We start from the raw sequence: 12,494 nt of genomic DNA, 5'->3' as shown, positions 1-12,494 counted from the left end.
TTGAATATAACAAATTCAACGTTATGCATTCTCTGTGTTGCGTTAGACGGAACATAATAACTGATTAGTTTGATCACGCAACCGGATGCCTTCCATAAAGCGATTTAATTTGTTCACAAGTTGTTGGAAAAAAATAATTTAGATTTTAGATTCTCCGCTGCAGTAATATTAAGATTATGGTTTTCTGGGATGCACCATCGTATAGTCCGGTACTTATATATCAGATTATATGACGTAACGTGTCAGAAAAAATAGTGTTTGAAGGAACTTGTAAAATTCATAATGTGGTAATGCTGGTGTCATTTTTCTTTCCTGCAACTTTGTATTTTCCATCTCCTTATATTGGATAATGGCTTCAAAATATTTTTTGAACTGCATAATACGTGTATATTAGGTCTTATCTAATGCCATTTGAACCCATTCACACCCTTACACTCAATGTGTTTAACATCAATTTTAATATTATCCCCTTCTGCTCCTAGATTATCCAATAGATCACAGCTATTTACTTTCTGAGTCCAATCACCTGTACGAGGTTTTCATGTCTAAAATTTGATAGCAAGGTGAAATTATAATGGATCATAGAGAAATATTATATTAGGGTATTAACTGGGTTCATTTGCTAAATACAGAATCCACTATCGGATGCTTATGGACATCACAAGATAAGTTTGTGTTCTTAAAAGAATTTCTTGACTAGCTGAGACATTGTAAGAATTTCAAGAAGGCTTCTGCTTCATGGAGTTAGTTAGTTAATTAGCTGGATATTTAATCCTGTCCCCCACCTAGTGCCGAGTTTGAGAATAGTGGCGCTATACCTCCACTTCACTATACATCTTCATGGCCTGATGCTTAATCAATTTAACACAAAAATTACTGAATTCTAAATAAAATTTGTGGGCAATATTATATTTGAGCATCCTGTTACACTCGCACAATATATATAAGATAAACACCGTCTTAAGTGTAACAATTTTATTGTAATTCTTTATTCTTTCCCCTCACTCCACACTACATGTTTCGGCCCTAACAGCTACGTAAGAATACACACCTGATGATGGCCATTTAGGGCCGAAACATGTAGTGTGGAGTGAGGAGAAGGAAGAAAGAACTACAATAAAATTGTTACACTTAAGACGGTGTTTATCTTATATATAAAATTTGTGGGGTTAGTGAGTGAAGATTAATATTGTCTCCTGAGTTATGATACCGTGTAGTCTGGTAAGTGATTACCAGCGTTTCGGAGGAACCTGCTGCCTTCATGAAAACGGAAGCAGTAATTAGAATTCATCCGGACTGGGTTGATAATCAAAACCGAAAAAGTATCTGAGGAGATCAAAATATTTTGGAATTCACTGTGCTGCTGAATTGTCAATTGTCCCATGAAGATCAGACATCTTCACCTCCCCCCCCCCGATAACCTGTTCTGTAAAGTTTGTATCACTGATTCCTTTCGCTCTGAATACAAGGGAACCACTTTGAGAAATTTTCTTCTATAACTACATCAGAATGTCTTGATGACAATATGGGACAAAAATCAATTAATTTAATAGATTGCGTAAGAATATACGTACACAGGAAGCTGCAAGAGATTAGTTGGGTAAAACCCTCGGAGAATGCTTTTATAAAACTTAACTATCATTTCCAGTAAAGAAATATGCACAGTAGGTCTCCATAACCTTAGCACAGCTCAAGATTATGCATATGTTATCTGAATTCGTGTGTATGTTAAGTCATCATCATCATCACGGTGTAGTGGTTTCCACGTGCTTACACAAATAGAATATTGGTTTTTGAAACTGTGCCATCTGCAGGGGAAATACGAAATTATATTCACTATTTTTATTCTTGGGGGTGGCCGGCGCGTAAGGCTGACAACCTTACCGCCATCTGTGAACCTATTGTCTAGAGAAAATTTTGGGAGCCTCGACGTCTCACAACCCTATGGGCCTTCACGGCCTGTTACAGGGATACTATTACTTACGTTTTATTTTAACATAGAAAGGAGGGAAAAAGATGAAGGTATGAAAGGGAAAAGGAAAGTAAGAAGAGGAGAAGAATGAAGACACGACAGATATTATTCCTCGCTGAATTTCATTGGGCTTTTCAATCAGCAACAATATTAAAAGAAGCGCAAATTTCACGCTGAATAACACCTCCGAATTATGCAGGCATTTTTTGTTAAAAAATATCTCCAGTCATCTTTCTAGCCTACAACAGAGCGCTGCTTCTGATAATCGCCATTTATTATTATTATTATTAATTTTCTGATATTACGAGAAGAAACTTAAACTGTAGAGTTGAAATCTTAAAGCACAGTAACACTTATCTGGCTCTATTGACTGGGCAGGATGCTTCTTCAGAAACTGCTCAGATATTCAAGAAATTCACCGTCATTTATGGAATCTGGGGAATTATTAAATTTTTCGCAAACGCCTGCTGTCGTCTCTATCCTGAGGCAAATCAATGCAGTTCACATCTTCCATCCTCTTCTCTTTAACATTCATTTTAAAGTTATCCTTCCGTCTACGCCAGATTGTTTGAGTAAATTCTTTAGAGTCAAGAAATTGGCTTCTACTACTACTACTACTACTACTACTACTACTACTACTACTATTACTACTACTACCACTAATAATAATAACAATAATAACAATAACAATAACAATGTAATAGCAGATTGACCGGGCATCTGGAAATAAATTAATTTACAACTACAACAAAGGGCACATGTAAATTGTTGGTGCGTGTGTCTTGTACACAGTTCATAGCAACATGACGTAACCCGTTTTATATGCCTCCACAGAAGGATGCGACAAGTTTAATATTGTGAGATAAAAATCACGGAAGATATACTACTTTGTTGTGTTTCTTTGAAAAGTGAAGTCCAGAAAATAATTAAACATTTCTGCTTCTTAAATACAGCTTATAACTGAAAAGGGACACAAAAGTTTGTACTATGCGAACGGATATCTGTGAATACTCATTTAACACAGAAATGAGGTGCAGATGATATTAATACGGTGAGATAATTGCGTTGTTTCATGACTTTCAGTTCGTTCAAAGAAATCTGGCAACACAGCCTTCGGATTTGTTGTACCTCTGTTCGATCGCTCTTCCTTATGCACTGCCATGGGTGCAGTAAAGGAAGCAGTCCCTCTGCTCAATTGACTACATTGAGGCACATGGAGTGGACGTATAGCTCCTTCATTCTTACGTTCTGTTCTTCATGGAGGTGAGTGGTCAGCCGCACGTCCTGGCCGCTTTATCACCGGGCAAAGAGTTTCCGATATCCATTTTGTAGGAGGCTGGGTGGCTCCAGAGCCCGTCCGGAACCAGTGAACAGGAGAGAAACAAGCTGTTCGTGATGGGAATCGAGCCGGGACATATTTAATCTATTTTCATCTTTTCGATTAACAGCGTAGAAGTCTTTGTTCTTTTCAATCTCTTTGACGTTCTGTAAGTCCTTTTGGCTGAGAGATCACCTCATCACAAAGTCATATTTATGATTTATATTATCGATTTAAGTTTTATTTAACGGCGTTTCCAACAAATCATTCTATAGGCCTATATCATTTTGGAAAGGGTGTGGAAGCAAGCGATACAATTCTGGAATTACCTGGCAGGAAGTGAGGAAAATTACGAAAAATTTACTTCATAATAGACTTATTCCAGGCCGGGTGTCGAACCCAAAACAGGAGAGCAGCATAATCCACAACCTCGTTCAATTTTCATATCACACAGTAACGCGGACATACATACTCGTATATAGGTACATGCGTGTGCAAACGTGATACGGACTGGAAGGCTGGGGTTCAATTCCCGTCAGGGGCAAGAGGGGTTTCTGTACTCCGCAGAATCCAGTATTGCTCGGGGGTTCACCGAGCCTCCAATTCACTGTTTATGGGAGGCCACATCCGCAGGGGTAGAACAGCAAGGGCGGTAAGCTGACCGCTCCGTTCCATCTATGCCGAGGTCAAGAATGACAGAATTGTACCTTCACTCTCCCATTCAGTCTTCATGGCGTTTTGCCTAATTGTTAACCAGGGCAGCTCAGGTAGAAAGCCAGGTTCGATTCCCGGCAGAGGTGGAAATATTTTCTTCCCAACTTCCCCCAGATCCGACCACATTCTTATCGAATACAAAACTGGAAGTTGGTATAAAAACGCCGGAGCATCAAGCATTAATATTTCGACGAGTTTAAATTACCTAGAACTTTGCACCCACTCCCCCATACATCTTCATAGCGTGGTGTTTATTTAGAATGGCGCTACTTTTAGCTTATGCACTTCTTGACTATAAATGCTTACTCTCTCTATGTTCTGAGCACCTGATGTATTTTTATACTTCCTTTAGGAGGGTCCTCGCGAGAGATGAAATATATTTATACATATATCCGTTGTACGAAACTTTTATTGCGCATATAAAAGGACATTTTTCACAGAGAGTCGTAAATCGGCCATAAAATTATACATTCTTTTTACTCACTCTCTCTGAAGCTTTTAGAAGGCGCAGGGCTGGTGTAAATTAGCGTTCTCAGTAAACAGTGGCTATGAGCCTTAAAGAGAAAACGCAGAATTCTCTTCCAAAGAGATAATTAAGTTCCCTCGGAGCTTACTGTTGCAGACCGGAAGTATGATCACGCTGAGGTCATTATCTTCTCATCTGAAGAGACTTCCGTAGTATTAATAAAAAATGACAATGAATTATAACTTACAACGAAAGTGGATTTCGCAGGTCAGCACAGTTCAGAAACACAGCGGACGGCAATAAACCCAGAGTAGTATTTTATTAAGAAGAGTCTTTCTTCTGGGGTATAATGTCGCGTAGTCTGTTGAAAGTTATTTGACGATTCGCAGGAAAATTTCACCTCTCTCTTCAGGGTTCGACAATAAGTAACGTAAAAGATAAATCTTTCCAACACTCCTATTGTTTTGTTCATTGTATTGAATTTGGAATTCAGTTCAGAGGTTATCCAACCTCCCCTTTCCTTCTCTTCACTATCATCATCATAAGAGATTTTAAGGTTTATGCCTTCCGGCTTGTTTCGTCCTTCGACTGAAAAAGTTGATCCATCCAGCGGTGTTTCGGGCCTCCAGCTGATCCTTCTTCAGACAGCCATTCATTACTTTCCCAGGTACATGACGCAGCTCCATTTTCTATATGAACTGTCCAGTTATTATTATTATTATTATTATTAATATTAATATTATTATTGTGTTATGAAATAGTTTCACCTGAAATATATATATAATGTTGTTATCTAATAAGGGTAAAGGTACTAAGAAATATGTATTGATTTATACTGATAATCATGTTTAATCATTTTCTATCATTTAAACAATTGTCTGAATGTACAAACAGACTGTATCGAATGTAACCAGACCACAGGATGTAGGATGTGGATGGGGAAAACACAGAGTGAGTAAAAATCGGAAGTCTAACCACCTTGACGGGAAGTCTGACCACATTGACTTCCTGCCTAGGAGAACTAGCGGCGGATGCAATGGCGACAAATAATATTACTAAAGGGGAAACTCAGAATAAGTATCACGAGTTGATGAGGCGTGTATTTTATGACGCACGAATGATACTAAGCAATCGCCTGTTAGCTTAGAAAATGGGAAAAATGTTAGGGAGGAGGATCATCCAATTATAAGCTTTGTTACAACGTGTTTGAGGAAAACAGAGACTATTTAAGGTTTATGTAAGGGGCGTGAGAGTTACTTCTCGGACAGTCGACGCAAGTATTTGAACTAGAGAAACGGTCCATCCTCCAGGGGGAGCCACGGTAGTGAGGCGGCAGACAACCGAAGGCAGGGAGACCACAGACCTCTACGAGTGTTAGGCTTCACCATGTTCGCCATCTATGCAGCCGCAGCACTTTGTAAGTAGAGATCTGTTTGTCTCAGCCTGGGAGGTGATTGCGAGGAGACTAGAATTGTTCAGACTAATTATATATTTGTAAGTTTTGAGGTTTTCACGGCGATGACTATGAATAAAGTCGTCGTCTGGGTTATGACGCCGTGTATTCTTCGTTTTGGCCGTCGTTTCGGAGGAACGTATCTTCTCCATCTTCAGAGCAGGCGAATGGCTTTTGAATGGAGAGAGCAGTAGCTGTAATGATTAGGAAGTGAAAGGCGCTGCTTTATATAGGAAGTAGGCAGGGTGGTGGTTAGGGAGAGCGGACCAATAGGAGCAGTGGAGAGCGATTAAGGCCATATATGGTGTTGTGTGCTAAGGGGGGGGGGAGAACGGCCAGTGAATCCAGGAAACTGGAGGTCAATAGCACTTGGAGGTTGCGGTTAGACAAGAAGAACCGGTTGGCTGGGGACAGGCTACTGACATCAATGACATGAAGAAGAACTGAGGTGGCTTGTTGGAGTTCTCTTGAGGGAAGAGATGAGAGGCTTCCATGACTTGTTGAGACAGAACCGTGTGTCCTTGTTCATGTTGTTCGGATGGAGCTCGATCTCAACGGCCTCCATAATTATGCGATCTAGGTAACGGCTCTTACTGGTGAGTAGGGCGGTTTTGTGAAACTGGATTCGGTGGTCTAGCTTGATGCTGCGTTCAGCTACGGCTGACTTATCTGAATGTTCCTAATCATTACAGCTACTGCTCTCTGCATTCACAAGCCATTCACCTGCTCTGAAGATGGAGGCGATACCTTCCTCCGAAACGTCGGCCAAAACGAAGAATACACGGCGCCAAAACAAGAAGACGACTTTCTTCATAATTACATATTTGTTGATTTCATGATGTGTTTATATTGAGCTAATAAATGTTACTTTCTTTTGGGTTAGATAAAAGAAAGGTGTTTCAATATGATTCAAGAAGGGGCATTACCCTAGGGACATATCCTTGCACAGGTACCCTAGAACACCCCCATCCTGATATCATAACAATTGTACGTAGCTGTTATTAATTAAAATTTAAAATCAATTTGATTTATTGCAATTATAATTAAATAAATAACTTATAATTTTGTCTCTTCACACATATATATATGAGAAATTTCATTCCCGGTTATTCTGTTATTTTCTGCATATTTCCCTTGTTAGTGTTCATATTTAAGAACTGTGTGCTAATATAGGAATTTGCAATAATTTCATATGTGCGAATCTTCCCTCTTGGTTCTATTTAACCTTATCTTCATTGTCCCACAGATGTGACTATGTGACTGAACTTGCTTTGCCTCTTATGGAGGTTCTCAGATTCTCACAGCAGTTCTTATGAAGAGTTCTAACTTCCGGGATATAACACCATGTAAAAAGGTAAAAAAAAAAATAAAGCTATTCCTGTAACAGGCCTTGAAGGCCCATAGGGTCGTAAGACGTCGAGGCTCCCACATATACGAGAGAGTCGAGTTATAGATGGCGGTGAGGGTGCCAACCTTACGCGCCGGTCGCCCTTTACCCCCAGGATGATTCCTGGTATTAATTTCTCTTAGAGGCTAAATCGACTCCAGGGCCATAGTGCGGCTGGAAGTATTAGGTATTTTGAAAAATCCAATGATCACATCAAGAGCCGATCCCGGGACCTTTAGGCTTTTAGCGTAGTGCCTCAGCCAACTACGCTACCGTGTACGTCATCGAAAGTCAAGCGACTTTTCCGAGGAACGTGTAAGAAACGTTGAATTTCATGGCTTAAGCGGCATCATATCGCAAGATAGGAATATTCAGTACTTCGTTTCGCCTCTCAATCTCCACTCTTTAATGCAGAAATATTATATCCAAGATAATTAAAGTAATTTACATAATCAGTTGATTTGTAATTTTTATTAATTACTTGGTATACACCGTGTTTTCATTGTAACATTGAAACATTGCTTCAATTTTTTGCTGTTTAAATAATCAAGTGATAACCTATCATTACAATTTAGCCTCGGTTTTTATTCAATGTTATGCTCCAATCTTCAGTTATATTGTTGAAATACCCGTCTGCTGGCCAAATTACTTATCTTGAAACAATATGAAAGACCTGTTTCTATGCCTTAATCTTCCCTAAATTTTCACTCTTGGGTCAACTCAATTAACTTGTAAGCTGATATCTCGAAAGAAAATTTCATGCCAAAATTACCCTTCTATTTAAAAGATATTATGCAATTATGTTAACTGCCAAGACCTGCTTCAATATTTTTTCCTTTTACCCCTATCGTTTTATTCCTTCTTTATCTAAAAATTAATTTTCAAAGCTATTATAAACAGAAAGAAAAAATCATCAGTGTTTTCACATTCTCGACTTTCGGTTGTGCCATGACTTCCTGTCCCTGTGCAATGTAGGTATATGCAAAATGCCATTATAATCGCTCCACGTTCAAACTGCGACGAAGTTCGGTAGGTCTGTGGTTAGGAAATTCTGTAACTGGAAGATAAGCTCCTCGTGTTATAAGAAAGGGGTGAGTTTGGGGATGAAGGGTTGGGAAGGGGGTGGGCTATTAGAAAGCAAGAGCTAGGTGCTCGAGATTAAGGCTAGGCGGGGTTTTAATTTGAAGATAAAGCTGGCTGGGAAAAGGCAGTCACAACTTTGGGAAGGGGGTGAGAAATATGGGGCTGGAGCCTTTTGAACATGGAGATTACGTGTGAGGGAGGAAGGGAAAAGTTTTAATTCAAGTCTCACATATTACTTTCCTCTTTTTTATTTACAGTTTCCTTTGACTGGAAGCAACTAACATAAGCATTTAATTGGTTATTTATATCGGGAGGTCGCAGGAATAATGTACAGTCACTTTTACTGTTATTAAATCTTCCGTATTGGACCGTGCGTTTTGGAAAATGGGGTGGTTTTTCTTAACAAAAATAACGCGGATGACGAAGTATAGGTTATAATAATGTTCAATATTTGAGCTAAAATTAGCTTTCTTCCTCTGTGTTATGACATATTTTAGTCTACTGTCTGGCTACCAACGTTTCAGAGGGCTGTACTGATTCCATATTTACTTCTACCCTGAAATATTCTACTCACGGAAATGCAGTTCGTAAGTCTCAACATAATGTCAACATGGAATACAGTTTGTTCGTAACACAATATTAGGATGATATTGTAACCAAAGCAATTAGAACATTTTATTGATGAAGTGACACGACGCCTGAAGGCTGGAATAGTAGAGCCAGAGTCGACGTCCATTGCTAGTCAGCTGCTCGGTAAACACGTTCCCGAGAAATTGAGCGCGTAAGCAACAATAGAACAACAAAGTTACTCAACCAGTTTCTAATAAACGGGCATGTGAACAAGTGTCTACAATAATGGGAACGGTGTTTTCTGTGCCGTTCGTGCCTAGATGTTATAAGCAGTTGATATTTCAGAGTCGTAGGGAGCGACGAAAAGGAAACCCAGTGCCTGGGGGTATAACTGGACCACCCTGTTCCTGGGGTGTATAAATAGGGGAACCTGGCCCTCCAGGTTGGGGGAGTCTCGAGTCTGAGACATTCAAATTTGGTCATGAGTCCCCCAGGACACGGACCTGAAAATGACTGCGCTTGCGAGGACCAGTACCAATTGTATACTGCAGATCCATCCTCTCTCAGATAGGAGGTTACGTAAGGAATATGATTGCAAATGTTCCTTTGAAAGAAATTTTATGGCCGTGAGTCTCAAGGGGTTTGTCGCCAAGATGAACTGAAGGGCGGTAAACAGCCAGTTGTAAAGTAAGTGTGGCCCTGACTCTGTGGGCTGGAGAGAAGCGGAGGAGCCTACACTGTTGTAGGATCTGTGCCAGGGAGCACAGAGCGAAGGCTGAGAAGACTTACGGGTGTGCTCTGGTTTGCAGAGTGAGTCAGCGATAGCGCTGCATTTCCGACTTGTGTCAATACATCCAGTATACAACTCGCACCCCGTCTACAGTAACACTTCCAACACATGACAGTAATTACAGACTTATTATAACTTTATGTCACAATAATTAAGTTACTAAACGTGGAAGGAAGATGCATGTTGCAAAACCAAAACATAGATGTAAGATGAATATTAATATGGAACTTAAGGACATCGAGAACAGATGGATTCATCAGGGTCACGATACGGTTCCATGACTGGCTTTCTCTCGAGCACATCAGGGACTGGTAGTTACGCAAACAAAATTCTCATCCATGGAGGAAATAAATAGATATTTTCTCACAGTATGCAATATGTACACATTTATGCAAACATAAAATCCATATTACATACTTATATTCCTCAATGTACACAAATACACATAACCTACATACTTACGGGTATATACGTACCTTACGTCCATCGCCGCGACAACGGCTACAATCGGAACGGACACTTCCACGTCAACGAATACGTGGAAATTGTGGAGTTCCCGCAGCGACAAAGCGTAGCAACGAATTGTCTTTGAGTAACAATGGAGGAGACAAGACACGTCCGGTATCCGGTCCGCATAACGCCTATATAAGCAGAGCCAGAGGCGACACAAAGACGAAAGAGAGACAGTCTTGTGATAGCCGCCGCCAGAGACAGTTGAGATCCAACCACGGCCAGGGATAGTTGAGACGTCGCATTAGAGTATTGGGCCAGAGGTCACGTGATAATAATTGTAAGGTGTGTAAGAGTGAATGTCCAATAAAGATTCGCTAAATCCGAGACCCACGTGAAGTTATTTGTCGCGTGACATACCCAACACGTGACAATATTATACACATACTGGCACAAATTTGCGATTTGTTGATGAAATACAAAACGTATGTAAGAAATTATGAAGCGAACATGAGTTAGATATTGTAGTCTCCTGTAATCATATCGTGAACTTCTGCATGTCAATGTTAATCTTCTTTAAAGTTCAAAGTTTAACAACCTATATGTTCGGAAATTTTAGTTTTGCTGAGTTTTCGCGAAAGGAATATCTTTGGGATCCTCCTTTGGGAAGTTAAGTATTTTCTAATTACGTACGTACATCCATTAGTTCAGCGACTTTTCATTTGTGTAGTTGGAAACACTGCACTTAATTTACAAGACTCTTCTTATATAATTAGTAAGGAAGTTACCTTGTAATGTTATATTTTTACACCCATCTTCCATTTGTGTGTACAGTCACATTTAGGAAACGCAATATACTAAATGCACCTTCCTTGTTCCCGCACTGAAGTGAAGGAAAGCCACGGGAAGGCGGTCTGACGGCGATAGCTAAGCAGAAGCGAAATCTTGTCTTGTTTTAAATACATCTCGAGGTAGCTACTGCACCCAGCCCTCCGAGTAGTTTCCGCTTGAGTGAAGCTTTAATGAGTTACATGAATGCGAACGACTGGGGCTTTCAACGCAGCAGAACTTGCAAAAACGTTGCAGTTGGAAGCGCGAAGGAGTCCGTTTGGATTCATGAACGTAAGAAGCTGGGGAAGGAAGCAACTACAAGAAGAAGGGTAGGGAGAGGAAGAAGAGGATTCTGTTTCACTTTTTTGTTATTTAGATTTCCAACGGCGGAATCAAGGAGCATGCTGGGTACATGGTTCATAGAGACTGAGATCTTTGAGTGAAAGATATTACTGGGGAGACCACAGATTCATACAGAATTTTTGATCGAGAAATCCTGAAGGGACAGGAAATTTGGAGCATGCAGATGAATCTGGAAGGATAATATTTAAATGGATCTTGGTGATATAAGGCGGGAAGTATTATACTGGGTTTTCTGGCTCAGAATAGCGCTATTCAGGTTAGTTTAACTACATATGCCGTATAACGGGGGACATGTACGGCGTTGATATACGGGGCGGGGGTATGAAAGGAAGCGGTCCTGGTGAGTTGCAATGTATGTCTCTCTTTCTGGCTCTACAGCCCTTTGGAACTTGGCCGCTTTTTCAGTTTCTTAATCTATACACTGTCGGTAGGACTCCTTGGACGGGGGATGAGCCCATCTCTAGGCCACTACTTGCACAGAGAACACAAACAGAGAATAAATACAGACACCCATGCCTTGAATGGGATTCAGGCCCACGATCCTAGTGTTCGAGCGGGAGAAGACGGTTCATGACTCAGACCGCGACGCCACTGTGACCGGCGAGTTGCAATATACAGGTACAATCCCGTAATTCGGCTGAGGATACCGAGGAAAATCATGAATGATATAAGTAAACACCTACCTAGTCAACGGCCGTACCACGTTGAAAACACCGGTTATCCTCCGATTACCGAAGTTAAGCAAATTTGTGCGTGGTTAGTACTTGGATGGGTGACCGCTTGGGAAAACCGCGTGCTGTTGGCGTTAATTTTTAGGCCGCACCACAGCTCAAGCGGTTAGTCGCTGGCTTCCCACCGCGGCGGCCAGGCGGTTTTCTTCGAGTACTTCCCCTTAGTCCCACCCCACTAGCAATAAAAGAAAAGACCATCCGAGGCAAGAGATGAACTAGAACTTCTCAAGTAGGAAAGAATAGCCACGAAGCTCGTTAAAGTAAAGGAGAAAAGAAAGGAAGAATAGGAAGACATTCTGTGACTAAAGCTAACAGCACGTCAATTTTATCTTTCTGAACGAAGACTAGGGGCCCGTTGGACCAAAA

The 12,494-nt window shown here is 40.6% G+C and overlaps 1 pseudogene; it reads left to right on the top strand.

The window, feature by feature from the left end:
• The first annotated feature begins 12,083 nt into the window (after nt 1–12,083).
• On the top strand, nt 12,084–12,202 carry LOC111863161 (annotated as a pseudogene).
• The last annotated feature ends 292 nt before the right edge of the window (nt 12,203–12,494 follow it).

The sequence above is a fragment of the Cryptotermes secundus genome, unplaced genomic scaffold (genome assembly GCF_002891405.2).
Source record: "Cryptotermes secundus unplaced genomic scaffold, Csec_1.0 scaffold6, whole genome shotgun sequence".
NCBI classification, from domain to species: Eukaryota; Metazoa; Arthropoda; class Insecta; order Blattodea; family Kalotermitidae; genus Cryptotermes; species Cryptotermes secundus.
Note: the sequence above shows the minus strand (reverse complement) of the source record. Positions and strands in the feature narration are given on the sequence as shown.